Source organism: Gorilla gorilla, chromosome 5, assembly GCF_029281585.2.
Source record: "Gorilla gorilla gorilla isolate KB3781 chromosome 5, NHGRI_mGorGor1-v2.1_pri, whole genome shotgun sequence".
Classification (NCBI taxonomy): Eukaryota; Metazoa; Chordata; class Mammalia; order Primates; family Hominidae; genus Gorilla; species Gorilla gorilla.
The window spans coordinates 166,169,842-166,192,155 of record NC_073229.2 but is presented as its reverse complement, the minus strand read 5'-3'; the positions used below and the strand labels follow the sequence as shown (position 1 = coordinate 166,192,155).

Sequence of the window (22,314 nt, the reverse complement as noted above, 5' to 3'; positions counted from 1 at the left end):
CGTGTCTTTGAATCAATAGCATCAACATTTCCTGGGAATCAATTAAACCTGCAGATACTCTGCCCCCACCCAAAGCCTACTGTATCAGGAACTCTGGAGGCGGGTACCCACACTGCCTTAACAGGCCTTTCAGTTGATTTCGATGCACACTCAAGCTTGAGAACCACTGATTTGGGATGAAGTTCAATGTCCTTGAATGGTTACAGAGTGTCTAAAAGTCTGCTTTTGTTTACCTCTCCCCTAATCTTTCATTTATTTCTCTGAAACTTGAACTCTTTTCTTTGGTAATCCAGAAATACTTTCAGTCCCTCTATTTGGGATCATGTTTTCTTTCCCCAAGCTCTCTTGTCACTGGACCTTTGCAGAGCCCAGTAGTTAGTGCCACTACCCCACCCCATCTTCCTCTGCCTAAACATTTTTCCTTTATGCTTCAGTATTATCCATTTTTAAATCAGGGTAATCTTAATCATTTTCTATAATTCAGGGCTTTAAAGACAATTGCATGTCCAAATGTAGCAAAGTAGAATGTGACTCAGTTTTATCTTATTTAGCATAACCTTTAAACTCTTGATTATATATTTCAAATTGTAACTGTATTAATATATAATGCAGAATAACTTAAACAACTAAGAATTGCTTCATTCCAAACTAAAATAATATTTAACTAAAATGATTTAAAACTTGATGGATGCAAAATATTCTTAGCAATAATGGATAAACTTCGAGATGTGGAAACACAATTTCCCTTCTAAAAATTAATTATGTAATGAAAGAGAATCCAATTTATGTGGAAATGTAGGCAGTGGCAATATAGTTACAGAGTTATTGAATTTGTATTAAGTTATCACAATTAAAAAGAAAACAAAAAATGAAACTCGCACTTTCAGAAGTAGAATAACCATGCACTTAAAATTTTGATATGAAGAAACAAGGAATATTATGAGAAAGAAGCATTGTCTTGTTATCATATTGGAATACTTAATATATAAGCCTTTCCAAATTTGTTGATCTATGAAATCATTGTATGTTTTGGTTAATGTCTTATTTCTGTTATGAAGTTCTTGTTTCATTATGTTTCAAAATGTACAAATACAGAAAATGCTGCTGCTTGCTGGAATATTATTTAATAATATTTTTTAAAACTTTATACTTAAAACAAAAAATTTTGAGTCTCAGGAAACTTTTATATAAGAGCTGAAAGTTTAGTGGGGAAGAAAGAATAATAAGAATCACAGTTACTTAGAGGGTGAAAATATCGCTGAATGCCACTAAATGCTCTCAACATGAGCCTGTCTTTGTTCTGTCTCTTTCTCTGATATCTTAGACTGAGATCTTCTTAATATTTTCAACCATCTGGCAGAATTCAAGAAAATACTATTCCAGTCATCAATGTAAAAAATAAGTCCTGTATTAGCAGTATATATAAAATCAAGAAAGAGTAAAAAGTGAAAGGAAGGAAATTTTCTTTTTTCGTTTATAATTTCCAATGATTTATGGAAAAGTTGTTTTGATTAATGATATTGTGATTAAATTAGGTTGACGTTTCCTCTTCCTTAGCTGAGAAGCTTATAGTTCTAGCTGTATGCACCTCTTTTAAACAGCTGGCCACCTGGACCATTTCTATGGAACTCTGAATCCTGGATTTGGAGTGATTCCCGTATTCTTAAAACAAACTGGAGCTGAAGGGGATGCAAAAAGAACAGCTGCACAGAATCAGGCTTCTCATTATTGTAGAAGCATTTTTATGAGATAAAGGATTCTATTCTTTTTGTTGCTTGTGCCTTTAGACACAGAAAATAAATTAATTCTTTTCTTTTGTGAACTTACTGTGTGGGTTAAATAAATTAATGCAGGTAATACATTTAGAACAGTGCCTTGCACATTGTGCTTGTTATTATTGTTATTCAAATCAGTAACATTTATGAAATTACTTCTCCTAGCAATAAGTGGCCTGCACATCAAATACATGCCAGGTCTTTGTGGACCCCCAATGTGTAACGAATAGAACATTTACTAAAGCTGTGTATGCAGTGGAAGAGTGGTGCTCTCTGTTTGTGTCTATACGAATTCTTAGGTTTGATTGAGAGTAGAAATTAAGTGAAAGTTCTGGAATCTCTGCAACATTTAGATTTAGGCCACAATTATGAGTACTTGCTATATGTCAAGTGCTAGACAAGCACAAATATTTTGCATATAATGTCATATTTAATTCTACAGGATACGAATTACCATCATTACCTCATAGTGAGGAAACAGGGTAGGAGAGTGTTGTGATTTGCTCAAGATTGCACACGTAGAAATCAGAAGAACCTGGATTTGAACTCAAAAGTTCTGAGTGCAAAGTCCAAGATTCCTCCCACTGTACCTCAACCAGCTGGAAGTTGAACTTGTCACAACATGCTAGCGACTTTCTGTTTCAGCTCTGAAGTTCTCCTGGAACTCTAGGATAGTGACCTTACAGCCCCATGGTATTCATTGACATGAAATCAGTCTATGGAATGAAGATGAGGATGAGGAAAGCCGTAGTCACTAAAAGTAAATTATTATTGTGTATATAAATGACTAGACTATGGCAAGCATCAAAGGGAAGATTCCTGCATATAATAATAGTTTACAAGATATTAAAATGTCGTATTAGGCTCCATTTATATTCCCTAAATGGTGCTCCAGAAATGTATAAATGTTGTCAGTTGCTGGTTCCTAACTGTTTACCTGAGTTGGTGGAATTTGCAAGGGTAGTTAATATCACACGAGTGTTTTTAAAATGGCCTTAGAAAGAGGGAGTCTGTTTCTGCTTCATTCTGTTTGGAGCTAATTGTTTTCACACCTAAGAGTTTTAGTGTTCATTGAATCCCACTTTTTGTGCTTGAGTATTAGTTCATTGTCTTTTCATGTAATCCTTTGTACCCATTCTGTATTTCTTTGAAGTTTTGCTTCACAGGTCTTTGTGCTATTACTTAGATTCTTCCTTAAATGAAGCAAATTGGTCAGTGAAACTTATAACTCATTTACTAAAACCATTAGCTTTCAGTGAGTTGAAAATGATGAGTTCTATTACCTAAGACTATTTTATCACTGCCCAGAAAACTGACTGTGTTAAAACCTACTATCCTTAAGCATCATTTATTAATGAATATTTTTAACAGAACACAATGAATGCACTGTAAAACTCTAAGCAAATATTAAACCATTAAAAAATTTCAATGAGTGATAACCAATTTTTGGGAAAATCCCCAGCCTCATTTTCTCCCTATACAAGCTTATCATACACTTGAAACATGTCAGACTATGGAAATATTAACTTGCAAGTTAAACATGATTGATATACTTCTCTGAGAACCCATTTCACTCATAATTCTTACTCAAATGTTGCACTATTTCTGAACTTTCTGAAACATTAAGCCCTAGACTGGTTCTCAAAATACCGTGGCTCTCACTGATATGTGGAATTCATTACAACATAGTGCTGATGGTAGGAGAAGAGACTGGAGAGAGAAAGGAAATATCGTGTATGCAAGAGAAGACATTTATGCTGACCCACTGGAAAACTGCACAGTTTAATTCATATTTAATAACATATTGGTGATGACATTTCCAGAGGTAAAATCTCAATTAGTGTGGAATCATTGACTATATAATCCTGGATATATTTTTGAAAGAGATTGTTCTCATACATTGAAATGTAGAAAGATCTAATGATTTTCCTCTCTTCCTCTTGAAATGACTATAGCTCAATGAAGAGTCAGCCATGGGAAGGAAAAGCATGGAAGGTACAATCCAGAGTTCTGGGGTGATTAGGGAAGGGCTTGACTCAAATAGAGAATCTATTGAGAGCCCACAGTAAAGTGGAGACTGAGGTTTTATATGGCCTTTTAGCAGGCCACTGTCTCTTGAGCCTGTGCGGGTGTGTGTGTGTGTGTGTGTGTGTGTGTGTGTGTGTGTGTGTATAAGTGGACACCAGAGAAGAGATGGCATTAAGGAAGTAGACTGTATCTCTGCAGTAGGGATTCTGCATCATGGAGAAGAAGTATCTTCAGACCCTGCTTGACAACGCAGCTGTTGATTTTAAGCAGCTGTTACTGGAGCACCAGTAGCATATGTAGCTGTGTCTGTATTTTCTTTCCATCCCTGACTCATTCTGTTTCACACTGTAATCTGATAACATCTCTCTTAATCTGAGAAGTCTGTCCTCTTTGTTTTTTAATAAGGAAGCAGCCATGGTTATAGGCAGTGCCAGATGGTGCCCTTTGTGACCCTCCTTTGGGATCACTTGTTTTCTCTCACCTCGGGAAGGGGGCTTATTAAATGTGCAGACCTACTGAGTCAGAATTTTAACCTGCCCTCTTGGTAAATCTTCTGTATCTTAACAAGTGAGAGCCCGGACTGTATCACAAAGGACCAACTAAGAGAATATCATTTATATCTGGGTGTCTATTTGAGACAAACTAGAAAGTGCAAAGTCATTTCTACAATTCTATTTTATAGACTGAATAAAACCACAACAAAAGACACATAATAATGCAATGTTTCAATAAAAATAAGCTAGGAATGATGTTAACAAGCATGTTTACACTAGCATTTGTTTTTTTCTTCTTTCCATTCTGTTGGTTGGAAAGTCAAGAGAATCAGTAGCCTATAAAAATAATTGAAACAAATGGAAAAATGAATCTCAGGATTTTCCCCTGTGGAACTCCTTGCTCATGAAAAAATATGAAATTATTGTAACTTGATTAGTTTTCAGAAGATCACTAAGTCATAGGGGGAGAGTCCTGAGAACTGGGATCAAACATAGATTCAGTGATAGGATGCATATAAAACTTAGCAAAGTGGTTGTCACTAAATAGTAATAGAAAATATCTCTACATAATATTCTATATTATGTTGCCAGGTACTATTCTAAGTGCCTTACATGTATTTAATAATTCACTCTATCATCACAGCAGCTATATGTGGTATGTATATTATTATACTCAAGTTACAGAAGCAAAACTGAGGCAAAGAGGGTTCACATAACTTGTGTAGACACACCATAGTTAAGTTTGAAACAGTTAAGTAGTTGCTGGCATTTTGTCATTATAAAACATGCATTGTAAATTGTTATTCTGTAAATGTTTATCTATGTTCTTTGGAGTGTTCCTTAACGCATATATCCAGAAACACAAATTCTGAGTCAAAGCGTGTGAACCTAGGCATGTGAACTTGTTATAAAGCTAGTGTTTAATGAAGCTGGGATATATGAACCTATGCAAATTGGATTTAGAGTAGATTTTCTCAATCACTATACAAAACTACAATAAAAATAGACTTCATTGTTATCTGAACAAAGAAGCAAGTGTAAAACATTTTGAAAATTTTGAAGGGAAGAATATATAGGGTCTAGTCCTAGAAGATAATAAAATATTATATAAAACTAGAATAATTAACTGTGTAATTTAAATGATTAAACTGTTGTACTTAGTGGTGAAAAATAGACTGGCAGATCAATAGGGTAGAATAGCTGTCATGGAACCAGACTCTATAACAAAATGCATGATAAATAAATCCTCGTGAATCAGGTGAAAGAGATAGATCTTTCAAAATGTATTCCTGAGAGTGTTGATGAGATAGTTTTAAAAATCCATTTTGATTTCACTTCACTCCATTATATCAAAATAGATTATAAAAGGATGAAAAAGCCAAACATAGAAAACAAAACTTTAAAACAGCAGAAAATATAGATAGGTATTTATCTAACTTGTGAGTGGAGACAAGCTTTATGAATTGGAATAAAACCAAACAGCTAAAAATAACCACTCTAGCTTACTGTTTGTAAACACCTTCAAGACACTAAAGTAAAAACAAAACAAAACAAAAACAAACAAACAAACACCCAGAAACAAACAAACCTCCAAAAACCCCAGAAACAAACAAATTTAAAAACCCCAAAATGGAATTAAAAGAAAAAACACAGGAATGTATTTAAAATAAAATGTGAAAGATTGTTGGTTTTCTTAATAAAAAGGACATTAAACCACTTTATAGAGGGGGAAATACTTTAAAGTAAGCCACAGATAACTGGACAAGGCACTGAAACTATTCACAAAACCAGAAAGGCAAATGTTTAATCAAATTTGAAAGAGATTATGCTTACTAATAATTAGTATATAAATCATAACTCTAGTATACTATTTTTAGCAAATTACTAAAGATGTAAAACATGAATTTTTGGAAACTATAATGTGTGAACATATGACCCAGAGCCTAGGTTCACATGCTTTGACTCAGAATTTGTGTTTCTGGATATATGCGTTAAGGAACACTCCAAAGAACATAGATAAACATTTACAGAATAACAACTTACAATGCATGTTTTATAATGACAAAATACTAGCAACTACTTAACTGTTTCAAACTTAACTGTGGTGTGTCTGCACAATGAAATACTACAAAATCTATAGTTATGTAAAACAGTATTTTTATTATAGTTAGAAAATGGTGGTCATTTTCTAATCACTTTAAGTGCAAATTTTATGTGTGATTTCTTATTGTAAAACAAGTTGCAAAGTAACAGAGAAATGCATCAGAAATATGGTGAGTGGTTAAAATTTCAGTAATTTTCTTCTTTTTAAATTTTTCCTTATATTTTCTAGTATATCTTTTTTGCAATTAAGGACTATTCCTTTTCTACTCAGAAAAGATTGCTGTTTTAAAAAAAGAAGTGAAAGGAGAGGAGGAGAAGTAGGTTAGAAAACAAGGGATAGAGTGTGTGACAATATGGAGAGAAGTGAGTATTGCCTCCTCATGGGAATGATTACCTCCTGTTGGAGAAATTGTATCAAGGGAACTTGGGAAATCTAGTGAGTATTCCCAAAGATGATTTACTAGGTACCTTCGTCTGTTCTTGCATTGGTATAATTAAGTACCTAAAACTGGGAAATTTATAAAGAAAAGAGGTTTAATTGGCTCGTGGTTCTGCAAGTTTTACAGGAAGCATGGTGCTGGCATCTGCTAGACTTTTAGGGAAGTCTCAGGAAGCTTTCAATCATGGTGGAAAGTGAAGGAGGAGCAGGCATCTCACATGATGAAAGTAGGAGCAAATGAGGGAGACTGAGCAGAAGTGGGCGAGGTGCCACAGACTTTTAAATGACTAGATCTCCTGTGAATTCGGAGTGAGAGCTTTCTCATCACCAAGGGGATAGCCCAAGCCATTCATGAAGGGTCTGCTCCTAGATCCAAACACCTTCCACCAGGCCCTACCTCTAACACCGGGTACTGCACTTCAACATGAGATTTAGGCAGGGACAAATATCCAAACTATATCCCCACGTTTCAGAATTTTCTAATAAAGAAATAAATGTTCTTTGCTTGGCTCTAAAGTTAGTGGGAATAAAACTGAACATTTTCTTATAAATATTGCAGAAGTATGCACCCACATACCAAATGCCTCTTGCTAAACTATTTAAGACTATTAGATTCAAAATAGGTGTAGGATACATTTGGAAAGTAAGGTGAAATCATTTTAAAATTGTCTAATGAAGGATGAGGGCATGCTTTACTGAGACAAGAGAGGAGGACTGAGGCATAGATTTCTGGAGAATGGAGCCAGAGATGAAGAGCTAGAAGCAACTAATGAGGCTTCAGAAGTCATTCCACAGGGCCTGGCACAGTAGCTCATGCCTGTAATCCCAGCACTTTTGGAGGCCGAGGCGAGTGGATCGCCTGAAGTGAGGAGTTCCAGACCAGCCTGGCCAACATGGCGAAACCCCATCTGCACTAAAAATACAAAAATTAGCTGAGCGTGGTGGTGTGCGCCTGTAGTCCCAGCTACTTGGGGAGGATGAGGCAGGAGAATTGCTTGAACCCGGGAGGCAGAGGTTGCAGTGAGCTGAAAGTGCCACTGCACTTCAGCCTGGGTGACAGAGCAAGACTCCATCTCAAAAAACAAATAAAATTAAATAAAATTAAAAAAGAAGTCATTCCACGAAGGTGGCAGCAGAAGGAAGAGCAAGAGTTAGCTCTGAAGACGGAACACAGGGATTGGGTGAATCTAGAGAAATGTTCCATGATGTTTTACTGTCGGGTTCTTCTTACATAGGTCATCAGTTTTTCTTTTTCTCCATTGCATCATTTCTAGCTGCTTATGAAAGTGTTGTGATTTCTTACATTAAAAAATCCTTCTTCTGGCCAATTTTTCTGCTACAATTGGCATCTCCATTTCTCAGTCCCCTCTTACCCCAAAGTCTAAGGAAGAATGGTCTATCCCCTAAGCATTTACCCCACCACACCATCAAAATTGTTCCTTTCACCAGTGCCTTTCACTCATATTGACAAATCCAACAGTCATTTCTCAGACCTCACCTTGCTAAACCTACTAGCACCATTTGACACAGTAGATGACTCTCCTTCCTTCTTAGTACACTTTCTCTACTTAGTTTCGGATACATAGCATTTGCCTGTTTTACCTCCAACCTCTCTGGTTTTATTTCACAGCTTCTTAACTTGTTCTTCCTCTGTCTCCCTCAACACTTTATTTTCTAACCATATCCACTTAGAAAGAGGTATCATCCAATTTTGAAGCTTTAAATACCACCTATATGGTATGGTCCCTCGAATTTAGAACTCCAACCCAGTCTTCTCTCTTGAACTCTAGACTTGTTTATCCAGCCACATTATGGTCATGTCCAGTGCTAGCCCTGCTGGTCCAAGGCACAAACATCTCTTAAGTGGATAACTGTCTAGTCTCCTAATTGCTGCGACACTTTCCATTCTTAACCTTGATGTTTGCTCATGGAGCAGAAAGGGTGAATTATAAAAGAGTTAGGTTATGTCGCTTCTCTACTCAAAGTCATCCAGTGGTTTACCTTCTCAGTCATGGAAAAAAAAGAAAAAGAAGTCTACAGTACGCTAAGAGATATGATATAGTTTGACCCCAGCTATATATCCCTAATGTCACTCTGTGCCAGCCTCATTGGATTTCTGGAAGATAGGCACATAGTTTTGTTCCGAGGCTTTTGCCCTTTCCTTTCCTTTTCTTGGACCACTTTTCCTCCAGCAAGCTAAATGGCTGGCTCTCTCATGCCCTTCAATTATCTCCTTGAGCATCATCTATCAGATAGGTCTTTCCCTAGCACATCGTGTTCCCTCTTCTTTCACCACTCACCAACATTTTAACCTGTTTTATTTGTCTCTAGAGTACTTATTTCCACTATATAATTTAGTTAAGAATTCCTTCTTCTCATTATAAAGTCAGCTCCATGAGGGTAAAAACTTTTTAATTTTGCTCATTTTTGTATTTGCAGAGCTCTTAACAACACCTGGCATAAACTTGGGTATTTAATAAATATTTGTGGACTGAATGGATGGACATGGATCCTAGTATACACTTTCAGGATAAAAACCAAGTCTTAACCTAATATGACCCAAGTAAAGGAATACTCTTTAATAACTTATCCCAAACGTAATATAATCATTTCATTATTAGGCTGTATATTTTTGTGATTTCAAATTAAAGAAAATTATTTTAGAGGATGTACTTTTTCCGTATCTCCCCCAAATTTAGATGGCTCTACTGTTCTTAAGGTTTTAAAATTACTCTTTTCCAGAGACACATGAAATTTTAAAACACAAAATAATATAATTTATTTACAAAAGATTTTTGATTTTGTTAATCTCTTTGTATTCAAATATAAGTGCGTCAAACACAGCTTTAAAGTTTGTAACTGTCTTCTCAAGAAAAAAAAGACACCCACAATCTTCATTAACATTAATTAGTTAATACACTCAATAAGAGCATATCATATTATTATTGTCCCCTGGTGTAAATGAGGGCAGATGCTCTTACAATCTTTTTAATTGTTTTACATTATAATTGATTGTATTACATTATATATTACATTATAATATAATTATTATACATTACAACAATAACTATATAAATCTCATCTCCAATTTTTTGTGACTCAAATAATTTTAGTCAACTGATTTTTCACATTGAAGAAGTGTTATTGGCTACATCAAACAAATTATCAAGAGCTAGCACTTAAAAAAGGTACCAATCAAAATTTTAAAGTGGAGCTCCATTCTTGTGAGATTTCAAGAGTTTCTGTGTCAGTCTTTGCATAATGCATGAAGAATTTGAATTCCTTAGTATTCATGCCTGAATGGGGGAATATATAAGAAAGTCATGATTTATATTTATTGTAATAAAAATGTTCAGCTTTTATCAGCTCAGCACCCTTTAGATGGGTGAGACTGAATCAAATCTCTCATTTTTTAAACTTATTTTTAAAATTTTACCTTTAACCTATGTATATAGACAAGTGCGTTATTATTGTATATTAAACCACCCAAAAAATTACAGTTTAAAACAACAATGATTTATTACTTTTTATGCTTCTGCAGGTTAAGTTGATAAACTAGGCTTTAAAAAATTGTTAAATACTTATGTTCACCAAAAGGCATTGTAGTTAAATATATGTATAGGCAAGCCACAGCATGGGTGACAAGGTTTGTAAAACATGTAACTGCAAAAGGACTGTTACCTAGAATACATAATAAAATGCTATAACTCAATAACAAAAAGGCAAACAATTCAATTAAAAATTGGCAAAATATTTTAAATATATAGGACAAAAGAACATGCACAAATGTCCTTTTAGCATATGTCACACTTTTCAGTATCATTAGTCATCAGAAAATACAAATTAAAACTATGCTAGGATACCATTATACATCCACGTGAGTGGCTAAAGTAAATAGGCTGATAACATTAAACATGGATAAGGATATTGAGTAACTGAAATCCATACATTACTGATGGGAATGTAAAATGCAGCAGCCACTTGGAGAAAGTATTGGCACTTTCTTATAAAACTCAACATATACTTACCATGAGACCCAGCGTTTTTTTCTTTCTTTCTTTTTTTTTTTATTTTTGAGTTGGAGTCTGGCTCTGTCACCCAGGCTGGAGTGCAGTGATGCGATCTCGGCTCACTGCAAGCTCCACCTCCCAGGTTCACGCCATTCTCCTGCCTTAGCCTCCTGAGTAGCTGAGTAGCTGGGCCTGCAGGCACCCGCCACCACGCCCGGCTAATTTTTTGTATTTTTAGTAGAGACGGGGTTTCACCGTGTTAGCTAGGATGGTCTCGAACTCCTGACCTCATGATCCGCCGGCCTCGGCCTCCCATAGTGCTGGGATTACAGGCTTGAGCCACCGCGCCCGGCCGAGACCTAGCATTTTTTATCGTTGTTATTTACCCCAAAGAAATGAAAACCAAAAGGCTTTTATATTTATGATCATTCTGCTCTTTTCTGAATTGCTTTAAACTGTAAAAAAAAACCTTGGCGTACATGAATAGGAGAATGAATATGTGGTATATTAATACATGAAAATATTTTTCAACAATAAAAAGCAGCAATGTGGTGATACAGCAACAAGAATGAATCTCAAAAACATTATGCTTAGCATAAGAAGCTAACCATAAAAGCACGTACTGTATGGTTTCGTGTATATGAAGTCCTGCGATAGGCAAACCTATGTGTAGTGAGAAAAATCAAACCAAGAGAACAGGAGTTGTCTCTGGGAGTATTCAAGAGATTGATTGGGAAGGGGCATAAGGGAACATTCTGGGGTAAAAATAATATCCTATGTCTCGAAAGGAGTTTGGGTTATCCAGCTATATCCATTTATTGAAACTCAAATCTCTCCTACACTTTATTTATTTCATACTATATAAATGCAAAAACTATAAGATTAGATTAAAAAAAAAACCCTCGAGAATACTCGTGTAAGGCTTGAATCAAGGTGAAAAGAATGGCACAACTGGAGAAAGAAAGTATACGCAAGTCTGGGGGCCAGAGAGACTCCTGGGCACGGCTCCGCAGGGATTTGTCTCATATAACACTCTTAGTCTGTGGATTATAAGCCACCAATATGGAATGAAGAATATGAGTTTTCATGAGACCAGGAAAAACTTTCCAGCTGGATCTTTTATGCCGATTAGTCACATTGCCAAGCTAGTAAACATTTAACCAGTTACACCAGGTGTAAGCGATCAATAAACAAGTTGGTCTTGGCTGTAAAGTATAAAATGGGAAAATTAAACAGCACATTATTAATCGTTAGTTAACCCACTTGTTTTGTCTTGGTCCCAGACTTTTCTAGGCATCTCCAGTTGTTAAGCACAGAGCTGTCCCAGTGTAGCTGTCACATAATGGTATGGTCAGATAATGGTATGCAGTAAATTTTAAATCAAAAGAAAAGAAACTGTAAAAAAAATTGCACTCTTGTTTATAATCTGCATTCTGAAGTACTTAAACAGAAGAATATAGATTCTGTGATTTACTTTAAAACGACTAGAGCTTGATAATAGGGAGATGAGTAAATACAGGGTTAAAAATAAATAAAATACTAGTGGTAAATTTAGGAAGTGAATGTACTGGTGTTTATTTTAAATTCTTTCAACTTTGCTGCATATTTGAAGATTTTTATAAGATTTTGGAAAAAATCTGTAAGTGCAAAGATTTATTAAATGTTCCATAACTAAAAATTTTGACCTAGGAAAAAGGATTGCTCCAATAAAAATATGAGTGAAACAAAGTATGTTGTCTTCTCTTTTCTACCATTCTTTGTTTCTTGCTGTTTGTGATGGTTAATCCTTTGGATTGAAGGATGCAAAGTATTGCTTCTGGGTGTATCTGGGTGTTTCTGGGTGTTGCCAGAGGAGATTCACATTTGAGTCAGTGGACTGGGGGAGGAAGACCCACCCACAGTATGGGTGGGCACCATCCAATCAGCTGTCACCTTGGCTTTAAGACAGAAGAAGGCGGAAGAAGCTGACTTGCTGCGTTTTCCGGTCTTTATCTTTCTCCCGTGATGGATACTTCCTGCCTTTGAACATCAGACTCCAAGTTCTTTGGCTTCTGGACTCTTGGACTTACATCAGTGGTTTGTCGGGGCTCTCAGGTCTTCCGCCACAGACTGAAGGCTATACTGTCAGCTTCCCTACTTTTGAGGTTTTGGGACTCGGACTGAGCCACTGCTGGCTTCCTTGCTCCTCAGCTTTCACGCGGCCTATCGGGGGACTTCACCTTGTGAGCGTGTGAGTCAATTCTCCTTAATAAACTCCCTTTCATATATACATCTATCCTATTAGTTCCGTCCCTCTAGAGAACCCTGACTAATACACTTTTCTTTCTGCCTCTTCTTTGCTTCTAGGTACGTATGAGCTTTTTGCTCCTCACTGAATATCTCTATTAAGATTTCTTTCAGAATTACTCTAAAACCAGTAAACTGAATAGGTGAATTACACTAAGGTGCTATAATTATAAACAAACTCTTAATGAGGTCTAATCTCTGCAGTTGAATAGTACTGTCAAGTATGTATCTATAGAATTATAAGGAAGTTCCATTTTTCTGAGATAATTTCAATTTAGTTGCAAAAATAATGTTCACGTAGGAAAGTAATTCACAAGACGATGATGAATTTTATAAACGCAAAACTCAGTGGTGTATCCCAAACAAATTTTGTTCTAAAGAAGGTGAGAATATGCTCAACTGGGAGAGCAAGTAAACGTTTCAAATTGAAGGTGGATCTTAAAGGATGAGTGGGCTCTCCATACACGAATATAGCCTTCTGGACAAGGGGAATGAAATGAGAAAAAGGACAGTGGTCTGTCAATTTACTACATATTTTTTTGAGGATAATATGGAGTTCATATTGGAGAACAGTGATTTGGCAGAAATTTTTGAATTCATTTTGGCTATATTCGAAGGCAGAATATTCAATATATCTCCAAGGAAAGTGGAAATGTAAGACTGTATCCTTGAGGCCAGTATTAGAGGGGTAAATGTCCCATGTAGCATTGAGTGTGATTTCATAAATCAAACAAGAATGTGTTTCATTACCTGATTGATGTACACCTTACATATATTTAAAAAGCATTTTTATGGAACAAATTACTGACAGTGTATGTGATCTCACAGGGAGAACTATGTACAGAGTACAGCAGAGATACTCAGAAAAGAAAAGGACATGGTGAAGAGCTAATATCTGAAACTTGAGAGGAAATCCCCCTAAAAGCACATATCCAAGTGGTGCAACAGATAGATATTTCTGGCAGGGCAATATTTATTGGCATCTGCATGTCAACAAATATTAATGTCACATCAGTCAGAATCGACATTATTAAAATGTCAAAAAGTAACATGGTGGTGAGGCTGTGGAGAAAGGGAACACTTATACACTGTTGGAAGGAATGTAAATTTGTTCAGCCACTATGTTAAAGCAGTTTGGAGATTTCTCAAAGAACTTAAAACAGGACGAGCATTTGACCTAGGAATCCCATTACTGGATATATATCCAAAGGAAAATTAATCGTTCTACCAAAACGACCCCTGTACTTCTATGTTCATCACAACACTGTTAACAATAGCAAAGACATGGAATCAACCTAGGTGCCCATGAATGATGCACTGGATAAAGAAAATGTATATATACACCATGGAATACTACACAGCCATAAAAAAGAGTGAAACCATGTCCTTTGTTGCGACATGAATGCAGCTGGAGTCCATTATTCTATGCAAAGTAATGGAAGAACAGAAAACCAAATACCACATGTTCTTACTTACAAGTGGGAGCTAAGCATTGGGCAAACATGGAGCTAAAGATGGAAACAATAGGCACTGGGGACAATTAGCAGGGGTAGAGAGGGAGGGTGGCAAAGGCTGAAAAATGACCTAAGTATTATGCTCACTACTTGGGTGATGGGATCATTTGTACCCTAAAACTCAGCATCATGCAATACACACATGTAACAAACCTGCATATGCACCCCCAAATTTAAAATAATAGTTGAAATTATTTAAAAAGCCCAAATAACTTATTTCAACTATTACACACACACATGCATGCACATACACACACACACATTTATTTAAGTACAGGGGTACATGTACAGGTTTCTTACATAGGTAAACTCATGTCATGGGCTTGTTGTACAGATTATTTTGTCACCCAGGTGTTAAGCCTAGTACCCATTAGATATTTTTCCTGATCATTTTCCTCCTCCCACCCTTCACCCTCAGGCCCCAGTGTCTGTTGTTTCCCTCTATGTGTCCATGTGCTCTCATCCTTTAGCACCCACTTCTAAGTGAGAACATGAAGTAGCTGGTTTTCTGTTCATGCATTAGTTTGCTAAGGATAATGGTTTCCAGCTCCATTCACGTCCCTGCAAGGCACATGACCTCATTCATTTTTATGGCTGCATAGTATTCCATTGTGTATATGTACCACATTTTCTTTATCCAGTCTACCACTGATGGTCATTTAGGTTGATTCCATGTCTTTTCTATTGTGAATAGTGCTGTAATGAATGTACACATGCATGTATCTTTATGGTAGAACAATTTATATTCCTTTGGGTATATACCTAGTAATGGGATTGCTGGGTCAAATAGTAGTTCCCTTTTTAATTCTTTGAGGAATTACCACACTGCTTTCCACAATGGTTGAACTAATTTACACTCCCACTAGCAGGATATAAGTATTCCCTTATCTCCACAACCTTGCCAGCATCTGTTATTTTTTGACTTTTTAGTAATAGCCATTCTGACTGGTATGAGATGGTATCTCATTGTGGTTTTGATCTGTATTTCTCTAATGATCAGTGATGTTGAGCTCTTTTTCGTATGCTTGTTGGCCACATACATGTCTTCTTTTGGAAAGTTCATGTCCTTTTACCATTTTTTAATGGGGTTTGTATTAGTTCATTTTCATGCTGCTATAAAAACATACCTGAGACTGGGCAATTTACAAAAGAAAGGTTTATTGGACTTAGGGTTTCATGTGACTGGAGAGGTCTCACAATCATGGCAGACAGTGAAAGGCACATCTCACATGGCAGCAGACAAGAGAAGAGAGCTTGTGCAGGGGGACTCTCCCTTTTTAAAACATGAGTCTCATGAGACTCATTCACTATCATGAGAACAGCATGAGAACAGCACGGGAAAGACCTACCCCCATGATTCAATTACCTCCCACTAGGTCTCTCCCACAACACGTGGGAAGTCAATATGAGATTTGGGTGGGGACACAGCCAAACCATATGGGGGTTGTTTGTTTTTTTCTTAGTTGTTTTTTTTTCTTATACATTTAAGTTCCTTATAGATGCTGGATATTAGACTATTGTCAGATGCACAGTTTGCAGAAATTTTCTCCCATTCTGTGGGTTGTCTCTGTTTACTATGTTATAATTTATTTTATGGTGCAGAAGCTTTTTAGTTTAATTAGATCCCATTTGTCAATTTTTGCTTCTGTTACAATTGCTTTTGGTGTTTTCAACTTGACATCTTTGCCAGGTCCTATGTCTAGAGTGGTACTGTCTAGATTGGCTTCCAGGGACTTTATAGCTTTGGGTTTTACATGTAAGTCTTTCATTCATCTTCAGTTGATTTTTGGATAGGGTGTAAGTGTCAGAGGCATTGAAACCAGAATGACTCCATCTTGAGTGAGGGCCAGGAAAATGAGGCTGGGACTTGCTAGGCTACATTCCAGAAAGTTAGGTATTCCTAGCCTCTAGGTGTTTATGGTTAAGGGAGCAGATGGATAATGTTTGCTAAACAGATCCAGACTTAGGAGTGTCCTAATACCTCAATATCTTAAGAACAAAGGCATTCCTAATTTTGCTTTAAAGATAATAATACTAATTCTTGCAAAATATAGTATTAAGAAAATTAATCCTTTATCACAAAGGCTTGTATCACAGCACATCTCCCCATGACCTTTTTTTTTATCCTACATATACGAGTAGTGTACTTTGGGTGGATGCATTTCTCCTCTTACTTTCAGGAACAACCTACTCTTTCTATGGAGTAGCTGTTCTTTCACCACTTTACTTTCTTAATAAACTTGCTTTTCCTTTGCACTGTTGACTCACCCTGAAATCTTTCTTGCGCCAGATCCAAGAACCCTCCCGTGGGCTCTGGATTGGGACCTCTTTCCTGTAACATAAGGAAGGGGTCCATTTTCAATCTTCTGCATATGGCTGAGAAGTTATCGTAGCACCATTCATTAAATCAGGAGTCCTTTTCCCGTTGCTTGTTTTTGTCCGCTTTGTTGAAGATCAGATGGCTGTAGGTTTGCAGCCTTATTTCTGGGCTCTGTATTCTGTTCCATCGGTCTATGTGCCTGTTTTTGTACCAGTAGCATGCTATTTAGTTAACGTAGCACTGTAGTACAGTTTAAAGTTGGGTAGCATGATGCCTCCAGCTTAGCTCTTTTTGCTTAGGATTGCCTTGGCTATTTGGGCTCCTTTTTTGTTCCATATGAATTTAAAAAAATTTTTTTTCTAGTTCTGTGAAAAATGTCATTGGTAGTTTCATAGGAATAGCATTGAATCTATAAATTGCTTTGAACAGTATGGCCACTTTGACAATATTGATTATCCATGAGCATGGAATGTTTTTCTATTTGTTTGTGTCACCTCTGATTTCTTTGAGCAGTGTTTTGTAGTTCTCATTGTAGAGGTCTTTTGCCTGCCTAGTTACCTGTATTCCTAGGTATTTTATTCTTACAAACAGTAAATATTAATGGACTTATCCATCCATTAAAAGAAATGGATTTTCATATTAGACCATAAATGAAACTAACTCTAGGTTAAAAATCACATCAGTGAGCAAGACAATCTAGAAAATCTGGGAGAGAAATGGGCAAATGTATTTCCAGGCCAAATGCAAATAAAAATAATGTGGAGATCTTGACTTTAAGATATTAAACAAAATGCAATTTAATCCATCAGTTATTCAAAGAAGAAGAGAAGGCCCCTTTGTAATGCTAATATGAGGAATTTAAAATGGAGATATACAGAAGTAGCTGAGAAAATGTAGAAGACGAAAGGAGAAAATATCCATTTACTGCAAGCGAATGAATTTACCTTTCTTAGTCTATGACAGACCAAACTGGACAAAATTTAAGGCTATGATGAAATAAATAACATAATTTTAAAAGTTCCTTTGATTGGTATGTACCAAACTTTGATCCCTGAAAAATAAGAATAATGGATTTTTTTAAGTGTCCTTGTTGCATTTATGAAAATTAACCATTTAAAAGCTCATGAAGCAACCTCAAGAAATTCCATAAAATGTAAATAGTATAGAAAATTTCTCTGATTGAAATGTGGTAAAAATAGAAAACATAACAAAACCAGAAAATAAAAAGGTACTTCTGTCTGGAAATTAAAATAAACAAACAAACAAAGCAATAACTTCTAAACTTCTCTAGAATTAATATACAATGCAACCTGGAATTGTAGAATTCCTAGAAAACAATAAAAACATTACATTGAATAACTATGGAATTCACTGAAGGAGTGCTAAAAAGAAATGCACAGACTTAAATAGTTATATAACAATAAAGAAAATTTAAATACAGTTATGAAGCATCTGAATCTAGAGATTATAAAATAACCCCAAAATGCATTCAAATACAGAAAAAATGTAAAATAAATATGAAAGCTGTTTGTTTTGAGAAAAAATGGGATTAATCACTATTTAATCCACTGATAAAAAACAAAATGCACTAAAAACAAGTGACAATAGGTAAAAGCTCAGAGAAACAGAGGAAAATTTAAAAACTCATTAGTTACCACTTAACTCAGATCACTCCATAATAGTATAGAGAGATAATCCTCAATACAAACAGCTACTCTTTACTCCATTGTGTAGGTAGACATATTTTATTCAACTGGCCTCCTATCGACAGTAGTTTAGGCTTTCCAGCTTTTTGCTATTATAAATAGGGCTACAATGAATTGTTTTGTACATATGTCTTTTTATGTTTTGCTAATAAATATCTGGACTAGGTCTCTAGAATTAGAATGACATGTTCAAAAGGTAAAATGCACATGCAATTTTGCTAGATATTACTAAATTCGCCTCTAATGTTTTTTGTTTTCATGAGAAGTATATGAAAATGACACCTACATCTTTTTTGAAGAAAGAAACTATACCAACTGACTCTAAATCTAATGTAAGAAAATAAACAAGAATAAATAGAAAAACTTTGTAAAAGAAGAGCAATGAGGATAGAATAAGACATATAAGATTTAAAACATATTATAAAGACTTACTAATTAAATTAATGTGATAGAGATCCATGAAATAGAATAGAAAGTGCAGAAATAAGTTATGATACTTAAGGAAATTTAGCATATGGGTAAGATTGTTTTCATTAGGGAAGAAGAAGGGTTAATCAATAGAGATAGCTGGACAAATAATAACTATCTGGTAAAAATAATGATGTATTTATATCTCACAACGTATACTAGGATGACATCCAAATGTCTTAAGAGACTACATGTAAACATTTGAAATCATCTGTACTCAAAATAAAAGAATTTGCCAAAAATATTTGGAGTGGAAAATTTTAATTGAAAATGCAGATGGCATAAAAGAGGTTTGAAAATTTAATCATCTAAAAAACACGTGAATTGCCTTTCAAAAAATAACATAAGCAGAGTCAAAATATAAAAGATTAATTTGGAAACAGTATTTTCAGCTCTTCTATGCTGAAAACACCTGGAGAAAGACCAACCATCAGGTCTAATTTTCCACTGGAATGTGTTGCTCTGGACATGCCAGGTGTTTACATCTGGCACTCTTTCTAATTGGGCTGGCATCTTTTGCCACTGGCTGGGAATCGTGCCAAATAGATTGTTAAAATTTTTGAATGTCAAACTTTCTAATAACTCAGCAGAGAAAAGGACAAATAATATGAACAGACAGTTCACAGAAAATAATGCAAAGTGGATATTTAACATACAGGAAAATTCTCAACCTTATAAAAAAAGCTTGTTGAATGCCTATTTTTAATCTATCACGTGAGCAAAAAATGGAAAAATCTGAGATATTTTGAGCTGGGCTCTGGGAACATGGGTTCTCTCATCCATTTCTGGTGAGGGTGTAACTTGGTTCGATCTCTGTGGATGGCAATTTGCTAATTCTTGTCAAAATTACAAAGACAAATAGAATTTGACTAACTCACTGACTTCTGGGACTTTATTGCTCTAATATACTTGCACATCCAAATGTGATTCTTAAACAAGGTTATTAATTGGATAATTATTTGTAGTTGGAAAAGCTTAGGGACAACCTAAATGTCCTCTAAAAGGGTACTAGTTATGAAATATAAGTTTTCAATACAATGCAATGATGTCCAACTGTAAAATACAACAAATTTCTGTAATATTATGGAAAGATTATTCAAATACTTTGTTAAATGAAAAGTGTAAGTCACAGGACAGTGTGCATGGCATGCTGACCTGGTGTATAAATGGTAGACAAATATAGAAAATAATGTATGCTTTTTTATTTTATATGCTTGAAGGAAATTTGGAAAGATACACAATAAAGTGGTTACCTGGTGAGGATGGTTGGGGGAGGTGTGCTGAACAAACAGAGCAGAGTAGTGGCAGGAATTCCTTCCCATTCATAACTTTTCTTTACATTTTTAATTTTTAGAAACGTGAAATGCACTAGCTATTTAATTATTAAGTGAAAAAATAAGAAGAATATAGAATAAAACTATAACTATTGAAGAAGTAGAAAAATATATCTCACTGCAGAGATTGCAATCTATTTTGCTTGCTCATAAGATTAGCCCTGGCTTTCATCTAAATTTTTCCGGGGAGTGAGATTACTCTTTTCCCTCTGGTCACAGAAGAATCTCTCCTTTGTACAAACCATAGAGCTATTATCGACTAGTAAAAGGCATTTTCTTATCCTCATGCTAATCTTTCCCTATGAATTTTTGATATTTGTAACCACTCTGGACATGTTCTTCCACTTCAACTAACTGCAGGAACTGGGTATCAAAATTTGGTTGTGTTCCATTCACTTGTTATGTCATAATTTCAGGCTCCTCTTCCTACAGCTTGCTTTATTGGATTTCATCATTGTCGATCACGTTTGCTTCCTGACCACTTTCTCTGGCTCTTGACCTAGAGTTCTTTCTTTCTTCACCAGTCCCTTGGAATTAGTGATCACGTTTTTTCTGGACACCTGGGATTCTTAATCTTGATCATTGATCATCGAAGCATTCATTGGGATGCTTGATCATTTGAGCTTATCTTTAATGGGAAGACCCACTTTTTGTTTGTTTGTTTGTTTTTGTTTTTGTTTTGAAGACAGTGTCTCCCTCTGTTGCCCAAGCTGGAGTGTAGTGATCTGATCACGGCTCACTGCAGAGTTGACCTTTCAGGCACAAGTGATCCTCCCAGTTCAGCCTTTTGATTAGCTGGAACTACAAGCACAGGCCACCATCCCTAGCTAATTCTTTAGCCAGGCAGAGACAGGGAGAGAGGGTTTTGCCATATTGCCCAAGCTGGTCTTGAACCCCTGGGCTCAAGTAATCCACCCACCTTGGCTTCTCAAAGTGCTGGGATTACAGGCATGAGCCACTGCACCCTGTTTTATGCGCATCCGTGTGAAGAGACCACCAAACAGGCTTTGTGTGAGCAACATGGCTGTTTATTTCACCTGTGTGCAGGCGGGCTGAGTCCGAAAAGAGAGTCAGCGAAGGGAGATAAGGGTGGGGCCGTTTTATAGGATTTAGGTATGTAAAGGAATATTACAGTCAAAGGGGGTTTGTTCTCTGGCGGGCAGGAGTGGGGGTCGCAAGGTGCTCAGTGGGGGTGCTTTTTGAGCCAGGATGAGCTAGGAAAAGGACTTTCACAAGGTAATGTCATCACTTAAGGCAAGGACCGGCCATTTACACTTCTTTTATGGTGGAATGTCATCAGTTAAGGTGGGGCAGGGCATATTCACTTCTTTTGTGATTCTTCAGTTACTTCAGGCCATCTGGGCGTATACGTGCAAGTCACAGGGGATGCCGATGGCTTGGCTTGGGCTCAGAGGCCTGACATTCCTGCCTTCTTATACTAATAAGAAAAATAAAACAAAATAGTGTTGAAGTGTTGGGGTGGTGAAAATTTTTGGGGGGTGGTATGGAGAGAGAATGGGCGATGTTTCTCAGAGCTGCTTCAAGCGGGATTAGGGGCGGCGTGGGAACCTAGAGTGGGAGAGATTAAGCTGAAGGGAGGTCTTGTGGTAAGGGGTGATATTGTGGGGATGTTAGAAGAAACATTTGTCATATAGAATGATTGGTGATGGCCTGGATACGGTTTTGTATGAATTGAAAAACTAAATGGAATAACAGAAGGAGAAAAACAGGTATAAAAGGTCTAAGAATTGGGACAACTCAGGATATCTGATTAGAGAGTGCCTAAGGAGATTCGGCATAGTCCTGCCCGCAAAGATTATTTATTTACTTCAAGAGT

At 36.1% G+C, this 22,314-nt stretch overlaps 1 long non-coding RNA gene across 2 annotated transcripts in view; it reads left to right on the top strand.

Annotated features, from left to right (window-relative positions):
- Positions 1–22,314, top strand: part of LOC109027252 (uncharacterized) — a 220,224-nt gene that overhangs the window by 4,926 nt on the left and 192,984 nt on the right. The window contains exon 1 of one of the 2 annotated variants that reach the window (XR_008680643.2): positions 12,796–13,079. The exons of the other annotated variant lie outside the window; for it this stretch is intronic. This is a non-coding gene — a long non-coding RNA (uncharacterized lncRNA). Of the gene's footprint in view, positions 1–12,795; positions 13,080–22,314 lie in introns of those variants that run through there. 2 annotated transcript variants of the gene reach the window in all.